Below are 22,902 nucleotides of genomic sequence, written 5' to 3'. Positions count from 1 at the left end.
GCCTTCCACAGTGCAATGAAAGCACTTGAGATACTGGGGAAAGTCTGATGAAGGCGTTTAGTGGTGAATGTTTTATTATATATTATATACATTTGGCTTTGGTCCGGACAAATTTCATCCATGAAAACATTTCAGGAAAACCAATTCTGATGAAGCAAAGGTGTGAAAATGGAAGAGTCCGTGCACAGCAAAATATATACATAAATATATAAGTATTCTGTATATATTTCGCAGTACAATGATAGGTGCATTTTCACATCATTTCGATTACAGATCAAGTGAGAAGATGTAAAGGGATAAACAGAGGGAATACAGAGAAAGATCAAGAGGCGCAGTAAAAAATAAATCAATCTATATTTATATATTATACACTTATTACATTTATAATATATAAATATAATTTTTTTTATTGCTTTTTGTTTTTCTCATTTTATTGACCACTTTTCACATATCTGTGAAATAAATCAACATTTAGTGTTTGTACCCTAACCATCAATTATTTTTGGCCCATCAATCAGTTCCGTTTTTTGGTGCTACAGGCAGAAATCCAAATTATGAAACAAACTGCTCGTCCATTGTCCATTTTTGTCGTTTCCCGATATGTCCAGATGGCGATGCAGAGATACAGAATTAGGATGACCAAAGTTCGGATGAATTGCAACTCATTTGAATCCGAAAGCACAAGTCTCTTAGCTATAGAAATCCAATACCAGCCATGTATTATCATAGAACCTTATATCTTACATATCATGTGTTTTTCTCTTCCAACTCTCAAATTTGATACAACAAATGTCCTCCCACTTTGCAGTTAAAGAGGACAGCTATATTTATACATACATATATATTTTTTTTAATTTCACTAACAAATATTTAAATCAGTTGTAAAGCTGCTAAGAATAGTAATTGATTACAATTCAAGTTCAAGGAAATAACAATCACGATACATTAAATTCCAATGAATTACAAAAATTAGCATTTTCTTTAACAGCTTAGATTTTCATTTCCTGCATATATTTAGATAATTTTTGTATTTTCATGTAACTTATTCAACTGGTGAAGAAATAAAGTAATTTATTAGACTAAGCAGCTTGTTATATAGCAGACAATAAATTATGTTCAAATGCTAAAATTACCACCACTATATAGAATCAGGCAACTCAAGTATGTTATGCAAAGGAGATATAGAAGAGTTCATTTGCAGTAATACATTTCTATATGATTTTTTTCCTAGAAGCATATCTTTTTTCAGCTATTATTATATTTTTCTACGGGTTCATTCTTTTGTAATGCTGTACTTAACTTGCTCATTTGGTAATGATGACAATATAATAACCAATGATCGTACTCCGCTTAGTAATTCAATTACTGACTTCACTACGGAATATTGATAAAGACCTTCACATATATATTTTTTTTTATGTCTTTTTTTATTTTTAGATGCAAGGACGGCAATATTTTTCAAAGTTATCGTAATTATTTTAGCAGAGTACAGTTTATGGCAACACTCGTAGATGATCTTCATGAATGCTCTTGAACAGGTCATAAAAGTGCTCCGAAATGTAATTTATACATCAGTCTTATGCAGAGATATTTCTTTTTATTGAAGATAAGTGTACATTTCTGTATCCTGGCTTAGTTAATGTGTTTCAGAGTCCACCGTGATGAATATGTTCTTATTTCTAAACTTTTTCTTTTGCCTTTTATTGAACACAGTTAAGGTAATTATATCCTGATTTCGTGAGTCAAAATACATTGTGTGCGGTTTGTTCAATCCATTTACATAAATGAAATATTTCTATATTTCAAATGTTGCAGTTTAATGTACCGGTATTTGGTGGAATGCTTGGAATATAAAAAAGGGCTTAAAGAAACAATCTTGGCACCATAAAAGCTTCATCTCAATTATGTTTTTATGGTCCCTGTAGGTCCTAGACACCATCTTACCTTTGACAGTTTAAACCCATAGTGTAGGTCCTGCCTCAGACTGGGTACCAATAATAGGCATAGAGTGTCAGCTGCTGCACTACCTTCCCATTGAGAAAACTGTGTGAATAATGTTTGTAACTTTCTAGATATAGGTATATCTGATTATTTGATGGTTAGATAAAATGAGTGGCTTGATGAGATTAGAAATAAGAAACAGAGCTGTGCTTTGCGCTTACGGTGGAGTTATGAAGATTTTACACCTCTCCTTCTTCTTGCCAAATAGTTATCCCTATTATAAAACTCTTTATATAAAGACAACTTAATGCTGGGAACTGTTCTCCGCAAATTAATAATCAGAAGAGTTAATGAAACTAATGAAAATTTGCACGTATTTAATAATGCATTTTTAAATTGGAGGTATACCTAAAATCGCTGAAAAACCTGCTTACTTTATAAGCCCCTCCCCTTCTAACCCTGCTCAGACTTTATGTGGCTGTCCAATCACAGGCTTTTAAATGCAGCTCAATGGGAAGACTATGGAAGGCAGCTGATCTGGGCAATTGCTTCTTCTTGAGTTTAGCTCCACTGAGCTAAACAAAGCAGGAAGTAATTGGACCAGTTATCTGATTGACAGCCAGGGGGTGTAACCAGGTTCATTTAGGTGGTATACATTTCAGTGGAAATCTGCACTTGTTCAAAAATGAAAAAAATAGGACACATTCTTCACACATAAATCATTTCGGCAAGGTAAAGTGCTTTAGGGGCCTGGAGTGTCCCTTTAATATATTACATCTTTATAATATATTGTTATTTTTATTACATCTCACCCTTACCTTCCCATCCTCAGAGACTGGACCCCCAGCAGCAATATCACCATCGCGGGACTTTGCAAAATCGATGACCGTGCCACTTTAAAATCAAACTACACTTTATTGTGATTTATATACCCTGCTGGGTTATGTTCAGAGACATGCATACAACACAGACACAAAAACACTACACAAACAGCTGCACAGATACATCACACACATTATACTTAAATTCATACATTTACACACCAGATGTACACGTGTAATGACAGTTTCTCTACGCAATCTTTAGAACAGTATTTGGTATACAAGAAACTGCATTATCCACTGTACAAGCAAGGAAAGCATAATACTCCAAAGAGTATCTCTCTAAAGAATACAGTAACGAGCAAGATAATAATTGTATCATAGAAACATCATCTACCTTTGCATTTGCTACAGACAAGTAAATGTTTTCCTCTCATGCTGGATTTCCATTTGCAGCCGCTTCGCGTAAAAGGAATTCTGTAGCTGTAAGATCATAAATTTGTTTGGAGTCTGAAAGGCTGCAGCATGCAGGTAATAGATTCATAAACACCGGGGCTCGTACAACTCCATTTGTTTTAAGGCTTTATTGATTTGTATTTAGATTAATAATAACTGTAATGTATCAGTATCACATACATTGTTCTCCAAAGACTGTATATGGGTTTGTTAGGCTGGTGTTGCCTATGTCTACTAAGTTAGACGATCACATGTAACTTAGTAGAGACAACTCCCTTCTGACTTACTTAGAATGATGGGAGCTGTAGCCTCACCAACTTTGAGGTATTTCATTTGGCCTGTCCCTAATGTCAAGGTTTGATGGGAACATTAACATCGCAAAAACAGTGGTCTCCAGAAGTAACCAGGAAGTACCCATGTTTACAGAGCATAATGTATATATGATATACGACTAGACTTGTGCATTCAGTTTTAAATACATTTTATTTGGTCTGACTTTTGTGCGATTGAATGGTAGCCCAAATCAGGTAACTCCAAAGCATCATATGGAAGTAGGGTGCCAAACAATATAGAAGATTGATTGGTAAAAAAAAGCTGATTGACTGTAAGCTGACAGTCACTAAATGTTGTTTTTTTTTACCCCGCATCAATTGAAAAGTGACCAAAAAAAGGAGGAGCAGTATAAAAAAAAAAAGTTGGAAAATGTGTCAATAAGTGTACTGTAAAATATATACATACTACTTATATTATGTATATATTTTGAAGTACACTTATTGGCCCAATTTCTGGGCCTTTGTTACTTGTCCAAATTGGTTTTACCAATGGATGAAATTAGTCCAAACTGAAATGTCATGTGGATGAATTTTGGACCACTCAAACAAAGTTATGTTTTCGACTGAATCTTAAATCCATGCACAAATCTATACACAACCGATTAAGCAACAACTGATCAGTAGTGATCAATAAACTGCTTGTCAATGATGCAGTATTTTCATATTTCACTTCTGATACCGAACTCAATAGTGCAGCTTTTCCTGGAGGTAGACATAATAAAATGGGGACATTGCTCCACTGCCAATTATCTGGAGACACCAGTGATCGTCATCCTCATGTCTCATATACCATAATTTGTGTAATTTGAATATTGGAAAATCTCTTAATGACAATCAGTTCTTTACATGGATGTTTTCACCTTGTGTGTGCTAGGTATGCATTCCATTTTTCATTTCGAGTGATCAGTAGTGAAGGAGTTAAGTAGACCATCAAATTAAAATATATATATATTTTTTTAAACCCAACAATGTAAATTCATAAAGATTTACAACCAAAGATTCTCAGCCATCTATATTGGCTGAGAGTCATAGGGAATACAATTCCAAAGGTTGTAACATTTAACCACCACTATGTCAGGCATTCGTTTTCTTCAACATGTTCAACATTAGTTGCTATATCTCTTTGCTCGGGGTTGTTTTGATGAGAAAATCATACTGCAAAATTTTGCCCATGGAAACCTTGCAACTTAGAACATCTGTTTTATTGGCGACAATAAAAAGTCAAATTAAATAAAGTACTTTAAGAAAAATACAAGCCTAGATTCTGGCAGCCCTAGTGTTGCTAAGTGAGAACTGCTATAAATAGATGATGTTCATAGAATCAAAGATTTAATAGCTCTGGGGATGTTATGTATTGTGATTTGGATAAATACAGGTGGCTCTATAAAAAAAAACACAAGAACAACAACATAGCGTAGCAGGCTTTCGAAAAACACAAAGATTACAAAAATAATTTCTAATTTCTACTTCAATGCATCTGTAGTGATACGCTAAGTGCCGCAAAATGAATGTAGACATTGTGTCTGTTTATGAAAAAAAAGACAAATAAATGCCCTGGGGATTAACCTTCAGCTGCAAGTGATAATTGCTTTTGAAGTAATTAAAATGATGACTTTTCCAAGGTAGAAATTACAAGCAGGCTTTATTTTGCTTCCAGTGTTAGGAGAGATTGTTCTGAATGAAAATATGCTTGTCATTTGTATATGTATGTGTATTCTATGTGTATGGTGTCATTAAAGACAAAATCATTTTATCCTTGTCCTTAAATGCACATTGCAAGGCCAAAATAAATCTTCAGCATATGCACAAAATTTATTTTCCTGTTCGGCTGTTCTTTGATATAATGGCTCACCTTCTGGGATCATTGCAAAGACCCTCAATGATGTTATCAATGCTTCAGGTGTGTTGACCCAGGTGTGGGGCAGAGTGTAGCTGTGCTTACCTCATGCTGACACCTGTGGCTGCCACCATCTTCAGTGCATGCTCAAGGAGCCCATGTTGGTGCTGTACTCTCACACATGCCCAAAAGTACAACTCTGGTGCCCATGGAGGAGCCTGCATACAGGGCTGGCCTGTCCATTGGTCCTGGTGGGGCTATGGCTTTAGGCGTCAGTTTGCCGCCCTTGTACATTTACCTCCCTTTGCCTACTGTGTGGCCCGGGCCTCCTATTTGCATAATCAGGTAATTCCAAAGCACCACATGGAAGCGTGGTGCCCAAAAAAATAGATGCTTGATGGGGAAATCAAGACCGAGAGGTTGAAACGTTGGTCTTTTTTTGCAACTTATAAACACAGTTGGATATTTTGGAATCCAGTTAGTGTGTTCATATGCTCATTGGAATATATATATATATATATATATATATATATATTTGGCCAGATGTGTGTAAAGATTTAACCATATACCCTATATATATATATTTGTAGTCGGGGACAATAAGCCGAGCTATAGTAGTGGTGGTATAAGTCGGTTGTGGTGTGCCAAAACCGACGTTCGGGTAGGCCTGTAAAAGAGGGCATAAAGTTAACAGTATAATCCTTAATACGTGTTGACATTACATAACCAGTACTTTAAATGCCTGCTTCAGTTCCCTCTCAGTTTGAGGGATATCTAGTGTATGCAGACGATTCCAATGTCCCAGTTTATGATGTGCGCTGGGATGTTTACTAAAGGCTGCAGAAATCAGGGGGGTGTTTACCGCAAGGCAAACAAGGTATTTGCCTTGGGTGGCATTTTCTGGGGGGTGCCCCCAATCACCCTTGCAATGCCTTCCCAGCCTCTTGTCCGGTGAGGCCCATGAGCTGGCTGGGTGGCCACCTCAGGGCCCCCAAGGCTGGCAGTGGCTGAACTTTCCAGGCAGATCTGAACAGGAGGATCAATGCTCCCTCGCCGACAGCAGTCACCGACAGCAGCCCACCCGCCCAGCAGCCCCACTGGACCCCATGGAAAGTGATAATCCACCCCAGCATTCCCAAAAGTAGGGAAGCTGGGGGGAATGAATTTAAAAAAAAATGTGAGTGTGCTAGTGTGTGTGTCTGTTAGTGCGTGTGTCTGTTAGTGAGTGTGTGTCAGTGTGTGTGTGTGTGTGTGTCTGTAATGAGTGTGTGTGTGTGTCTGTTAGTGAGTGTGTCTGTGTGTGTGTTAGTGTGTGTGTCTGTGTGTTTTAGTGTGTGTGTCTGTTAGGTATTGTGTTACTATGTGTGTGTCTGTTAGTTTGTGTGTGTGTCTGTTAGTGAGTGTGTATGCAAGTCAGTTAGTGAGATTGTATGCGTGTCTGTCTCTGTTAGTGAGAGTGTATGCGTGTCTGTTAGTGACTGTGTGTGTCTGCTAGTGAGTGTGCATGTCTGTTAGCTAGTGTATGTGTGTCTCTCAGGGAATGTGGGTGTCTGACACTGAGTGTATATGTGTCTGTCAGTGAGTGTGTATGTGTATTTAGAAGGCAGAAGGGAGGTGGGGTGGAGGTGACAGAGCCACTTTTAATTCAAATCTATTTACCAATATTCCCAACACAACACAATGTTTGGCAAACAGAGCCCAATATGGTTTCTGCACAGTACACCCAAAATGAAGCTTGCTGTATTTTAAAATTAGAAAATTGTGATAGTTACACACTGGCTGATCATAACATAGGAGAAACCAAACATTAACTTTAATTTAATGGATGGACTGTTTATATTTGATATGTAAACTTCATAAAAACAAATGCAGAGACAACTTGAAGTCTAAAATGAAAGGGAAAAAAAAACAGCAAAAAAATGCCCTGGGCACAATTTAAAGATAAAAAAACAAATCTCTACAAAAAGAATGTCTCTTAGCTGAACATCTATGGCAAAGCAGAAAAAATAAATAACTGATTTTTCAGAGACATAATATTTTGTTGTTTAAAAACAAATATATCCCCATAAATAGGACTGGGTATATGGTTAAAGCTTTACACACATCTGGCCAAATGTCACAACAAAGCTAAATCCAGATGAGAGTTTTACATAAAGAGCGTGTTTACCTAATGTATTTTCTCTACTGGGAGAACATGAAGGTAAGACTGAAAGCCAATGTGTAATATATGCACGATTTTGCATTTAATTCACACTTAACGTGCACCTGTCATGCAAAGATGGCAATTAGAGACAACAGAATGTTCTGCTTTCCATGTGTATTCCTTGCAATGAACTCCTAGTCCTAAGTCCTAGTCTCTCTGGTAGACATCGCCATCTTGACACAAGTCAAGAAGACTTTGACCTCCCTTAATGACCCATTGATTAGGGATCTGATTCCTTTTTGCTCTGCATGGTGGATATTTTCCAACTATAGTACACTAAACCAAATATAGACAAATGTATGAAGAGGTTTACTTACTAAATACCAATTATTAGTAAATTGAAAACAAAATTCAGTCTTGGAGAAGTGAATTGAAAGGAAAACCCTTGGAACCCTTGGACTCCGGCATGTGGGCCTCTCCCCACCGCCCTTCCTTAACTTTGTGTGTGCATTAATATGTTTTGCTCTTAGTATCTATGTAGAAATTAACAAGGGTGCTCTATCTGGTTGCTTGATGTGATTGATATACCACAATGTGTTGCAGTTGAGAATGAAAAAAAAATATATAGATATATTTGTAGCATACAAGATCCAGCGAAAACTCACTTCACAATTTCAAAGCTCACAGAATGTAATAGTTATTTAAAACACCTCATCGAGTCAAAAATAATAGGGGTGTAGTAACAGTATATGATCATACATTGCATAAGCCTGCCACAATGCCAACGTACCCCATTCTTGGCAGATCCTACTCCAGCAACCTAATGCCTGCTCTTATGAGATTATTCCACTTACTTGGGAAATACTTCCTCCTGGGACTCTCTAAAGTGCAAGGTTAAATAGGACCCTGGAATGAGGCACATGTGACAGGGAGGGGTGTAAAACCAGGAGTTAGCCTGGACTCCTGTCAGGATCCCACGGGCGGCTGCGAGGGGAGGCTGCAGTCCGCTCGCGGCACTCACCCTCCAGCTGTCCGCGGTCCCCTTCCTGGCGTGCGCTCGGCGGGCGGCATCCTCCTAGCCACGGATGCCGCCCACGTCTTCCTCTACGTCCCACAGCGGCAGCATGCATGACGCTGCACGCTGGGACCATTTTAATAAACGCCGGGGTCAGCCACCTAACCCGGCGTTAAAGGCACAGTGCCTCAATCACAGTGGGAGGTCAAGATATCTCCCACGTGTGATTGTTAATTCTGATTGGAAATTATTCAATCAGAATTAACCTATGGATTTAAATACTTACCTTTCCTGTTCCTCTCTGCCCTGTTGTGGTCTTTGCTTGCTAGTATTGCTACTGAATTTGGTTACGTACTCTCTGGCTTGCTTATCTGACTTTGTGACTTTCTCCTACCCTTTGACCTCGGCTCGTTTCTCGTTATTCTGTCTTCTGGTTCCCCTTACTCGGCTTGTCTCCTGACTATTCTTTGTGTGCTTAGCCCGGCCACTCTAAGGTCCGGTACTGCACCTTTTCTGTGTGTGTGTTAGCGTGTTTGGTTCCCGGAATCGTGACAACTCCCAAGAGGGATGCACTCATCTGAACATGCGTACATTATAAGGCTGCTGCTGGGGCCAATGCATACAACATCCAGCACACTCTCTATCTAATAGTCACAAATAAAACTAATGGTGATCTATTTAATGTATGCTTATGTTTATTTTTGAAGATTAACTTCCCACATTTTTTTTCATTTTATACTGTATTTTATATGTAATTAATATTGTATTTTATATTATACTTCATTATATTGCATTACAGTTATAATTTGAAATGCCAATCTTTTCTAAAGATCTTTTATTTCTCACAAAAATTAATGGGATGCACTTTCATTTGTACTTAAATATTAGCACTAAACATTGATTAGTATGGTACATTGCATTTTAATCAAGGCCTAGTGTTATGAAATTGGTAATGGCTTAATAGATTTTTTACTTTAACACAGGTGAACTTTTTATTTTGATTTCTATTTCTTTGCTGATAAGCATGGTAAATGTTAATTTGAGAAGGATGTCTTTTTAAATATCTCTATTCAATAGTGCAAAGGACACTGCACTCCCTTGGCCCTCAGGGGGGCAACTGAACTTGAGGTAGGCCAAACCCCACTTCACAGTTTAGAAAATAGACAGTGGTCCTGGAACTCAAGGTGTAATCAAAAATGTAGGTTTATTGGAGCAGTATACATGTAATGTTTTGACCCTAAAAGGGTCCTTTTCAAGCTTGAAAAAGACCCTTTGAGGGTTGGAATGTTGTTTGTATACTGCTCCAATAAACCTGCATTTATGGTTACACCTTGAGAGCTTGGACCATTGTCTAGTTGTCAAATATCTTTGTCTGATTGATCCGGTGTATCTGTAGACTGATCAATGTTATAAAGCAGATGACACTCCAGATGATGTGAATTATATCTCCCCTGGTGCTTATAGATATAAAATCATTATAGGGGATGGAATACACAACATCTGGGGTGCCGAAGGTTGTCTACTACTGTTATAACAAAATATAACAAAAAATGTGTGGGTTTGGTAGGAAACCCACTCACAGACGATATCGCAACTTCAAGTAAAATGTCTTAAATATCAGTTGAAATAAACCTGAGATCAAGGCTTTGATAGGGTTAATTCCCGGTGCTGGGCTATCCCACATATGCAGTAAGTAGCACAAAACAAAATGCAGTTTGCAATCAGGAGTAAACACTTATGATCCACAGAAAAATCAACAGAAATAATGAAAAAGTGCACATTTATTGATGTAAAAATTGCAGCAATGTATGGCAGAGAATAGTCATGGCAGCACTCCAAAAAGCTAATTATAGGAATAGGAATATTGAGTAATGCAAACAGCATATGATAATCACAAGATTAATATATAGATATCCAGGCAAGGACAACACACTTGCACAAAAATAGGAACACTTAGGGAATGAAATACTAGGTAGTTGTGATACCTGCTGCTGCCAGATGTGAGGAAGACCACCTACACCGCCACCCACAAAAAGGTAAGAGTGAGTACCCTGGACGCGTTTCGCATACCCCTGGTGCTTTCTCAGCATTTCTGCCATATATCGCTGCAATTTTTATATCAATAAATGTGCACTTTTTCATTATTTCTGTGTATATTTCTTTGGATCATAAGAGTTTACTCCTGAGTGCAGACTGCATTTTGTTTTGTGTCACTTGCTGTTATAACTATAGGAGAAAACAAGGGTTTGGCTGCACTCACCTGAGCATTCTTAAATGGGGTGCTGCTTACTTACTGTTATAACAACATTTGGATGTAAAATTGTGTTCCATGATTTTACCCCACTGAGAGGGTCAAAAGAGTGAGTTGGTTTTGCACTTATTATGTTATGCAACAAAACAAAGTTTGAGAACCCCCCCCCCCCCGCCCATAAATTTCTACTTATCATTTTATATTATTATTTAGATTTTACCCCAAACTGTTTATTTGTTCTTTTACAAGGTAGTAAGGTTAATTTGAGAAGGATGTCTTTTGAAATATCTCTATTCAATAGTGCAAAGGACACCGCACTCCCTTGGTCTTCAAGAGACATAAGACAACCTTTACTTGTATAAGACAAATCTTTCCATTTCATATGCTTTTTCTAAAGCCTGCTTACTAAGGTCAAAGAGACATCATATAGTTCAATACACAAAGTGACTGTATCTCTCCTTACAGTCTACTCTTTCTTTTAGCCAAGCCATCTGAGCGAATGCTATTATAGTGGCAATGTGCCTGTAAGTCTGGTCACTAAACAGATTCAGTACTTATCAGCAGGATCAACAATATGTCATGCAAGACGAGGGCTGTCCGAGAGCTGGCTAGACGCAGAACTCCATTACATTCTTCATTCTAGATTGGCATGTTTGTCTATTTAGGGCACAAGTTTTCTTTGTTTGTTTTTTTAGCTAAACCAGCTATAAAATTACCTTTTAGAGACAGTGATCCTGACATGCCATTATCGAATCTTTCAGTATGCTTTTTTTTTTCTTTATCTTAGATAAATGGAGCTTGATGCGTCTACTGAAAGAGAATCTTTTCCCCTAAAAAAAATATTTAACTGCTTAACTACCAATGACAGGATTATTCCACCATAACAAGTCAGCCTTTAAATATCCCATATCTAAAAACAACAACCTTGTCATTTAGCATTCAGCTGATTGCTAGATACGTTGAACGTCCCATACTGGCATATTGTCTTTATGCGATTGTGACGGTGGTGTTTAAAAAAAATAAATAAAAAATCATTGGTCTATAAGGGGTTATCAATGTTTAAAAGTATTGCAAGTAGAAAAAAAAGGCCTTACACTTATGGAGCTGTCTCCACTCTTATAAAATCATATGTCCTGCTGTGAATATTAGATATTACATAGAATGTGAACGTGACGGCACATAAGAACCATTCGGCCCATCTAGTCTGCCCAATTTTCTAAATACTTTCATTAGTCCCTGGCCTTATCTTATAGTTAGGATAGCCTTATGCCTATCCCACGCATGCTTAAACTCCCTCACTGTGTTAACCTCTACCACTTCAGCTGGAAGGCTATTCCATGCATCCACTACCCTCTCAGTAAAGTAATACTTCCTGATATTATTTTTAAACCGTCCCCCCTCTAATATTTGTTCTTGAATCAGACAATTTATATGATAGGCTACATGAAGATGTCATTTTCATTTTATCCGACACACATCATTAATGTTTACTTACATGGTCTCATTAGTAAAAGCAGAACCTAGATGTTTTCAAATATCACCTTAAAGTATGCATTTTTTGTGTCCCTTACTAATGTCACCATACATGTACAGCTTCATATGTGTAATAGCTACGTGGTCCCATGTACCACTATAATAATGCACCGTATAATCAGTATCCTACAGATAATTCTCAATCCTGCTTTAATTAGAGTTTGTTTACCATCATTCATTAATCATTTGTGTATAATTGAGTGATAATTAGGTTTATTTATGTTTTTGATTGTTGTATTGCAAGCTGTGAATTGATGGAGTTAGGTCAATGATTTAACCAACTGTGTACGAAACGGAAGGCACTTCAGAGGCATGTATTGCAAGTAACATTAAATGTAAAAAAAAAAAAAAAATTGCAAAGATAATTAACGAAATATTTTAGCATTTGAGTTTCAGAAAGGCAACAATATCTAAATCTATTTATAAAGCTTATAATTATAAGCTGTTTCCAAACTCTGATTCATCATTTCCTGTGGATATTGAAGTTGAAATTTCTTTAAAGTAAATATTGTTTGGTGTTGAGTCTTGCAATGTATAAAATTACTTATCGAGAATATGCAATGCTGTGAAAAAAGGTGATAGAGCATCTCCTGTCATGAATTCAGGTAATATTTACAAAGCAATTTTAATTAAAGGTAAATTGTCACCTTAACACGATATTTTTTCATATAATGATACTTTCATCAAGTTAAAAAAAAAAGAATTCTTATTAAGTATATGTTAAAAAAATAAGGAGAGAAAATCTCATCCCTTCCTTCAGTGTATGCCATGATCCTTCAGCCATATACAGTAGGTATACCAAAAGTAGATATACCGTTGGATCAATGAAATTCATCAAAACAGATTATATAGATACACATGCACACAGCATGCAGACAACAAAGTGGCAACTGCATTTCAGACATTTAAATATCAGTGAGGCAGTTGGAAAGAATAGTGGAAGGCAGATAAAATAATGTATATGTAATATTATATTGTAACATCATTTATAATGTAGTGTTACATATACTGTATACATACTTTTGGGCTACCCTGTACATCCAGGTTGGGTCAGACACTGTTGGAATTTGACAGTCACTGCACAGACGGCACTGCACTGTGTAAGGAGTGAAACAGGTGAGACTATAGAGACTATATAATGGTTTTCAAATACTGTCTGACCCAAGGAGCATGTATATGGCTGAATGATCATATCATATACTAAAGGTAGGGATGAGATCTTCTCATTTAAAAAAAAATATATATATATACTTACTTTAACAAAGAATACATTCCCTATCAAAACTTGTTGAAGGGATCAATATATTAAAAGATAGCATTGAGGTGACAGTTCTGCTTTAAGGGCAACACTTAGTCAACATTCTAAAAGTGGAACAACTAACTGGAGCATTCTATTGGTTTACAGAGTGATGTCTCCATTTTAGAACTTTGCTCTAGATTTGCTGTCTATAATGACCAACAGCATCAGGAGTGCGTGGAGTGTGTGGATGTATGCATATGGTGTATGTATGGGTGAGAAATGGCATAAACTGCTTGCATGGAGTGCATATAGCTCGCAAATAATAAGAGTCCTTGAAGCACCTCCAATGCTTGCCATGGGAACAAGTTCTAGATCTTTACGATTCATGACCATTTTGACCATGGAGCCTTCAGACCGGATTTTTATTTATTACTGTGTCTATTTACTCTACAGAATGTCATATTTACTTCCTCTCGCATCTTTGTTCCATCACTGAGGGAAAACATATTTACTTCCTCTCGCATCTTTGTTCCATCACTGAGGGAAAACATATTTACATGTAGTACAAACACCAGCCTGGGTTTAGAGATCTACAGACTAGAATGGATCCCAAAATCCAAAACAAGTAAATGGGGACAAAAAAGCATATCACTGATCCTATGAGACAGCATGCTGGTAGCATGAGCTAGCATGAAAAACCACTTCTTCAAAATGTGTAACGATCTGCAACTGGTAACAAAATAGTCTCAACAGAGACAAACCATTGTTGGACAACTTGAGATCAAAATAAACAATAAACATGCCAGAACCAAAACAAGTCATATTTTCTGAGCAAACAATCTTAGTCCCATACTCTAAAAGAGGTTACGGTGTATAAGGGCCTCTGCATAGCTAATGAACAAATGCATAATACAGACATGTCATAGCCCCGTGTCATGGCTTAGTAAGACCCCTCCTAATTGTAGCCACCATGATATTATCTTACATTATTTGCAATAGTCCCATCTAGACTTGTGCATGGCTAAAAAAATGTGGTTCAGATGAATCAATTCAAGTAAAAAAAAAAAAAAAAATCAACATTTGCGATTTGAGATTTTAAACATTTGGTTGTGTATTTTAAGTCAATTACCGTATATACTCGAGTATAAGCCGACCCGAATATAAGCCGAGGCCCCTAATTTTACCCCAAAAAACTGGGAAAACTTATTGACTCGAGTATAAGACTAGGGTGGGAAATGCAGCAGCTGCTGGTAAATTTCTAAATAAAATTAGATCCTTAAAAAATTATATTAATTGAATATTTATTTACAGTGTGTGTATATAATGAATGCAGTGTGTGTATGAGAATGCAGTGTGTGTATGAGAATGCAGTGTGTGTGTATGAGAATGCAGTGTGTGTGTATGAGTGCAGTGTGTGTACGAGTGCAGTGTGTATATGAGTGCAGTGTGTATATGAATGCAGTGTGTGTATATGAATGCAGTGTGTGTGTATGAGAATGCTGTGTATGAGTGCAGTGTGTGTATGAGTGCATGAGTGCAGTGTGTGTATGAGTGCAGTGTGTGTATGAGTGTAGTGTGTGTATGAGTGCAGTGTGTGTGTATGAATGCAGTGTGTGTGTGTATGAGTGCAGTGTGTGTGTATGAATGCAGTGTGTGTATGTGTGTGTGTAATGCAGAGTGTAATGCATATTAATATTATTATTTTTTATGAGTATGAGTGCAGTGTGTGTGTATGAATGCAGTGTGTGTGTATGAATGCTGTGTGTGTGTATGAATGCTGTGTGTATGAGTGCAGTGTGTGTGTATGATAATGCTGTGTGTATGAGTGCTGTGTGTGTATGAATGCAGTGTGTGTGTATGAATGCAGTGTGTGTATGAATGCAGTGTGTGTGTATGAATGCAGTGTGTGTGCATGAATGCAGTGTGTGTGTATGAGTGCAGTGTGTGTGTATGAATGCAGTGTGTGTATGTGTGTGTGTAATGCAGAGTGTGATGCAGAGCCTTGGTGGGGGGTGGGCATTTTTATTTTTTAATTATTATTTTAATATTTTTGTTTCATTACATTTTTTTATTATTATTATTTTTTTATTTTATTATTATTTTTTATTTTATTATTATTTTTATTTTATTATTTTTTATTTTTTTATTATTATTAATATATATACATTTTTTCGTCCCCCCTTCCTTGCTTGCTAGCTGGCCAGGGAGGGGGGCTCTCCTTCCCTGGTGGTCCAGTGGATGGGCACTGTGTAGGAGGGGGCTGTGGGGGCTGCAGAGAGCTGTTACTTACCTTTCCTGCAGCTCCTGTCAGCTCTCTCCTCCTCCGCCGGTCCGTTCAGCACCTCGGTCAGCTCCCAGTGTAAATCTCGCGAGAGCCGCGGCTCTCTCGAGATTTACACTGTGAGCTGACAGAAGAGCTGAACGGACCGGCGGAGGAGGAGAGAGCTGACAGGAGCTGCAGGAAAGGTAAGTAACAGCTCTCTGCAGCCCCCACAGCCCCCAGTCTGTATTATGGCAATGTAAATTGTCATAATACAGACAATTGACTCGAGTATAAGCCGAGTTGGGGTTTTTCAGCACAAAAAAATGTGCTGAAAAACTCGGCTTATACTCGAGTATATACGGTATGTCTTTATATATTTATTTGATTTAACGGTTGTTCTCTAACCATCAATCACACTCTTTTTTTTTTATATACATCCATATGGCGCTTACAAGTTATGGAAGTTAGGCAACCCGCTGATCTACCAAAATTTGGATGAATTGCAATTCATTTGAAATCAAATGCACACGTCTAACCCCCATATTACAATAATTTACAACTATTTTTTTTACAAACACAATATGCCACTTTAGCATTGCTATACTTTACAATAATAATATATTTTATAATGTTTTACGAACAATTTCGTTTTGCATCAAAATAACCAAGTTTTAGGATTCATGCATTTATTTTTAGTTTTAATTCTATAGAACGTCAACTACTCCTTAAATAGTTCAATAACATTTTTGCCTAATGGATTTATCTTAAAAATGAACAAAACTAATATTGAAAACAATTTTTTTTTTTAATGTTAACTGATTCATTTTCTACTGCAAACTTCTGGCCTCCCTGATATAAAAAGCTACAAAAAAAGACATTAAATGTAGCTGTAATGTTAACCTTTAATGTACAGGCAGGAACAAACACAAGTACTCCACTACAACACACACATTCCACAAGAACATTCCCACATCCTAACAAACTTGACAACCCTACATTTCCACCTGCTAATACGCTTGACTGATGCCACATAAAAACACTTCAGCATTCACACACTTGCATTCACACTGTGCATTATATCTACTGGCAAATGTAAAACAAATATAAATATGTGGTATAAAAATCCACAGAATCATAGTTATTCAGTAAAATGAGAATTGATTGATATTCAAAATGAATTCAAAGAGAATTTAAAATATAAAGCCATAATAGCTTCATTGAAAACAGAATTGACTTTAATATACTTTTTTCTAATTTGACTTACATTTTAAAATGTACTTTGAATTTAAAGCAATATTCACTTTAGTTAATAACCCTGTATAAATCAAAATCAAAATAAAAGTAACAGAAACTCTTGGGAATGTACTAACTGAAAAGTGATTTATAGCGGATTAAATACCAAATGGAAAATCTATGGTAAAAAAAAGCTGATGTGGCAAAATTCTCTAAATGCACTATAATCCCAGTTTGGGTGTTTTAACCTTAAATATTGATTTTTCAGTTTACAAGAATTCAGTGTTAGTGAATAAACATTTTTGTTTATAGTTTAAAGGACCACAATAGTGCCAGGAAAACAAACTCGTTTTCCTGGCACTATAGGGTCTTTAGGACCCCGCAACTCTCATGGCCCCCTTCCCACCGGGCTGAAGGGGGCTGAAGGGGTTAAACACTTACCTTTCTCCACTCCAGGGCTCCCTCAGCACTGGGGAACTCTCCTCCCTCTCCTGACATCAGCTCTGAATGCGCATGCGCAGCAAGAGCCGCGCACGCATTCAAACAGTCCATAGGAAAGCATTTCTCAATCTTTATCTATGGACGTCCAGCGACTTCTCACTGTGATTTTCACAGTGAGAAGCGCGGAACCGCCTCTAGTGGCTGTCACTAGAGGCTGGATTAACCCTATTGTAAATATAGCAGTTTCTCTGAAACTGCTATGTTTACAGCTGCAGGGTTAACCCTAGATTGACCTGGCACCCAGACCACTTAATTGAGCTGAAGTGGTCTGTGTGCCTATAGTGGTCCTTTAAACACTTTATGTTCGATTTTATTTTCTCAGACCATTTTCTATGCCTTTCAACCTCCATTCTTATATATCCGACATCCTTTTCAGACCTTTCTCTCTCTTTATAGAATTCTTCCATGCATAGAAGCTCATTTTCTGATATTGTCTGCCCCAATACTAGAACTTCAAGTCACCTTAAAACAAAATCTCTCTTATCCTTATCTGTGTCCTGATTCCTTTATAATTATAAACCTGTCCATGGTTTCTTAATTTCATTAAATTCTAGTCTCTTTTCTTCTCAGACCAGTTACTTTCATTTTTGCCCCCCCCCCCCTTTTTTTCTTTCATATACCACCACGTGTTTTTCATCAGTCCTCTTCCCTTCTCAGATCTCACCATTTCCAACAGCACCCTTTCCCTTCATAGAACCTCACCTATTTCCACAACTTTTTTCCCTTCATAGAACCCCACCATTTACACAGCCCTCTTTCCCTTTATAGAATCTCACATGTTTCCACATGCCCCCTTTCCCTTGACTAAGCCCCACCTTTTTCCACAGACCCCTGCCCTTCATAGAATCCAAACATTTTCTGCTCCCCATTATCCTACTCAAAGCACACTTTTTTCCGACAGTCCTCTTTGAAATTTCAGTCCCCCAACTATTTTACCAGCATGCCCTTCCATATATATATTTAGTTTTCAACAATTTCCCTTCCCTTCTTAGACCCCCACTTTTTACGTCAGCCACCCTTTCTCTTTCAGACCTTTACTTTTCGGACTTTATTTGTATTGTATTCCTTGAGAACCTCTCAGCTTCTAAGCTCCTAATCCACAGATACCATATAATCTTTTCTAACCCCCAGTTGTTTTTCTAACAAGTGAATAAATAAATGCAACATTAAAATTGTGTGAATTTACAGAATTTAACTTTTAGATTTCTCTGAACAGATACCTGTAGACTGAATTACTATTTATCCTACATTTATGTATGCATGTCATACTTTAAATACATGTTATGCTAATATATATTTCAAAAGTGCTTGTAAGTGATGGGGATAATAGGATACATTGCAATAACAGAGAAGAAACTGGTAGAAAAAAAATTAGATTTTATTTATAGACCATCCATGCATTTTAGAAGAATTTAGTTTAGAACAGCAAAATATAGTGAGCAGGTGCTATCTGCTCTCAAATTACAGGATTTAATTTATTCTAGTGCTTTGTTTTGCAAACAGTGAATATAACAGAAAAAAAACCACAATAAAATATTTCAATTCAAGTATGTCCTATTTCTCTTTATTAGGCTGTACTACACAAAAGGTATTAGAGAAATATACTAAGCACTAAAGACACTACATTCTACAGTTGCGGTTTTGGTGCCTAGACACTGAATGAAAGATTTAATTATTTGAGTGGAGTATATGTGAATTAAGGCGTGTGTTTATGTGATGTATCATTGTGTGAGAACTCGGGGTGGTATCTATTAGACTTGGAGCATCTCTTTGGGCCGATGGATGCTCACCCTGATTTACAAACTCTGAGCTGAAAATCAGGGTGAGCACCCATCGGCCCAAAGAGATGCTCCAATCATGGACCATCTGATCTGCACAATTCCGAACATCTTTAGTTTGGGCAGTGATTTTGAATTCCATCCATAACACCAAAAAATAATATTATTGGGAAAAAGATGATTGGTGGCTAAGGGACAGTCACTAAATGTTGACTTTATTCAAAAATCAAATGAGAAGTATGCAGTGGAAGAAATATAAGAACAGTAAAAATACAATCTATATATTATATATTTAATAAATAGATTTTTTTACTGCTACTAATATTTTTTTCCTTTATTGGCTACTTTTTTTTTTACTCAAACAGTGAACCAAATGTCAGAAAATGTGTATCAATGTTAGCTTAAATCATTGTGTAATTTGTTAATCTACGTAAAGCACTCTGGACAAGGGCGCAATAAAATAATTGTTAAACAAGTAAGTAATAGCTATAATTGAACAGTAAAAACAGTTTGTTAAAATAGCCATTTTTAAAGTCCATTAAGGATTGTAACTTTTTGAGGCCCCAAAAGAGAATGATATGGAAGAACCATGTACATAGAGAATCTATATTCATTGGTACTGGACAAGTTTTGGATATAGAGAGATGGTCTCTCTTTATTTAGTGCATGAACAGATACTGTTAATCCAACTCAGCACTGTGTGCTTAGGATCCCCAGAAAAGTTAATCTCTTTCTGCGCTTCAGAGTATTTCTGAATGAGTGATAGGAAAATTTCTTTGGAAGAGAGAGATGCAGAATGAGGGTAGAGAAGGAGAGAATAATAGAGAGAGGTGATGTATCTAAATGTGTAATGTAGACTTAAGGGGCAATGGCAGCAATTCAGAGGTGATATTGTACAAGTGACATCCTATGGGATGAAATATAAATGCGCTAATATGATAAATATGAGGCTAAAGATACATTATAGTGAATATGGCAATACAGAGGGAATAAGTTTCTAGAAAAAAACTTGATGGATGTAAAAAAAATAATGAGAGAATAATACCATTAGTGAGGAATTATACAAGTATCACAAGGAAAGGCCTGTAGCACAGATTAAATGAACGGGAAAATGTCAAAATATTTTTTAAATTCATAATTTAAATTATTGTTTTCTTATCTGTTAGTTATCTTGTATTGATTTTTGTGACATTTCCTGTCTGTAAATGAGAATTAACAAATATATAGTTTTACCTTAACATAATGGAATATTAAGGCATCTTAAGAAAAGTGTCCTGTATTTTAAAGAACACAAAAAACACAGTTTCTGGTGATCATATCTTGGCATTTGAGTTCTCCACCAATCAGCAGAGAAAAAGCGATCGGTCCTACGCGTTTCGCTCCGTTAGGAACTTCCTCAGGGACCGCAATGACAATAAAATCTATTACAAATTTACAGAATATTTTTTTGCATTCTGTAAATTTGTAATTGATTTTATTGTCATTGCGGTCCCTGAGGAAGTTCCTAACGGAACGAAACGCGTAGGACCGATCGCTTTTTCCATTTATCCGATGCTGATGGTGATTGTTCAACTTCTAACCAATAAAACAGCTGATTTTTTTTTATCCTCACCCATTTGAAGTCCTGTGTACCATTGGCTACTTTGCAGTGAGAAGGGGACCTTCAGCCCCCCACAATATCGGGAGAGGCACCTTATGAGCGCTTCATTCTACACAATCTCGTGAGTGCATTCATGTATAGCGCATAATTGATTGTGCTAACTATATCGCACTGTATATATTTTTTATGTTCCTCTTGTAGATTTATCCAGCCGTATCCCGCATATTTGTTTTGGTTTTCTATATATTGTAAAGGTCGTTGTTTCTGGTGAGCGATCTTGGGAGGCTGTTGTTTTTTACCTTAAGCTAAGTATTTTCATATTTGATATTCCACTATATTCACTGACACTGTGGTGTATATATTGTTTTCTTTGTTATTTAGAAGATCTTATATGGTAATTTTGGGGTAATCGAAAACAAAATTGCAATTTAAGACAAAATACTCAAGTTATAAAAAGTTGCATGAGCCCCATCTTTGCAAATTGTCCTCCGTTTAATGCATTGTTTGGTGAATAAACACCTTGAAAGTATCTGTTTGACAGATATCCGAGGTCCCTATTTATTGCTCTCTCTCATGGTGCTCACGGCTATTCGTGGGCTAGATGCAGATATCATCATGGGTATTATGGGCCTAGTACAGCAGTTATTGATGGTTGAGCTTGTGACTTATTTTTCCGGCTGCAGAGAAGATCTGCTGCTTGGAAAAATGTGAAACATTTGTTCACATTCTCTAGCACAGTGAATATTGGTCTGTCACACACTACAAAGATTGTTTATGTCAAAATGTCAGCCTTGTGAGAAAAAATGCCAAGTATCGGGCTGTATTCACTGATTAAAATTTGCTTTTACAGTGCAGCTCCTATTCAAGAACATGCAGTGTAATTTCTTAGCTTCCGTTAAGCGTTCTGATTCTATTATAATTCTCACTTAGCTCTTATCATATAAAGGACAATAACACAGAAGTAAAAAGTCATAGTTCTTTAATACAGTTAATCCACTTACATGGGGGATGGTATTTAACCGTTACCTGAACATTGATTTCAGAGGAGCTTTGTACGTAACGCCAGGGTCTCACTGTGCTGAGTTGCAGTGCGTAGTTTGTGCCTCGTGCATGAATACAGATTTTGGGTTATTTAACCACTCCATCAGACATAATGCCAGGACTATAATTACCAATTTAGATACCACACTCTCCTGGATCCCAGAGTGCAACTGGGCCTGAGGATGGCCAATCCTCACAATGTGATTTGCAAAAAAGTAATGATGGTCCAGGCACTCAAGTTCAACCCAGTGGGCAGATTTATTGGAGCAGGATCAAAACAACATTTCGGTCCACAACAGGATAGATAGGATAGAAAAATGAAATTCAAAATTACTTATTTAAAAACCAATTAAAGGGGGGCGGACTTGTCTCCTAGTAGCTCCCACAAGATTCTGCCTAATGACAGCTATTTGTGGCTGAAACTCAACTTGTGGGAGACTTCTTGAGCCAGCGCTTCTTATTGTGCCCAATCCAGGGTATAAGGAGCTATACTTTACCTGTTGGAGACTGAGACCTACAGCAGAGGGTGCATCGGAGGTTGGTGGAAACGGCTGATCTGCCAACACTGAACCCACCTCTTTATCAGCAAGCACCCTGCTACCCCCCCCCCTTTGGACTGGCAGTGGAGATCCCGGTCCCCACTGGAGCAGGTGGAGCACACATGGATAGCTAGAGGGCAGAAGCACCGCATAACACAAACCTTGTCGCGTGTCCAAGATGGCCACCATGCTGGAAGCTAAACACTACAGCCTAGGATATCAGTGGAGGATCCTCTTTGAGGCCCGGTTCGACACCATCTGCCACAAATTCTGGCACCGCATTGCTCAGCAAGCTACCTTAAACCCTCCTACTGCAACAAAGCTACAGCAAGCCGCAGACTCAACAGCCTGTTTATCTCCCGAGACGAGGGCCCATCC

General features: G+C 37.3%; 1 protein-coding gene across 1 annotated transcript in view; it reads left to right on the top strand.

Annotated features, from left to right (window-relative positions):
- Positions 1–22,902, top strand: part of CNTN5 (contactin 5) — a 1,203,952-nt gene that overhangs the window by 232,773 nt on the left and 948,277 nt on the right. The window lies entirely within an intron of this gene.

This window comes from Pelobates fuscus, chromosome 1 (genome assembly GCF_036172605.1).
Source record: "Pelobates fuscus isolate aPelFus1 chromosome 1, aPelFus1.pri, whole genome shotgun sequence".
In the NCBI taxonomy this organism is placed as follows: Eukaryota; Metazoa; Chordata; class Amphibia; order Anura; family Pelobatidae; genus Pelobates; species Pelobates fuscus.
The sequence above is the reverse complement of the archived record's forward strand: the minus strand, read 5'-3'. Positions and strand labels throughout refer to the sequence as shown.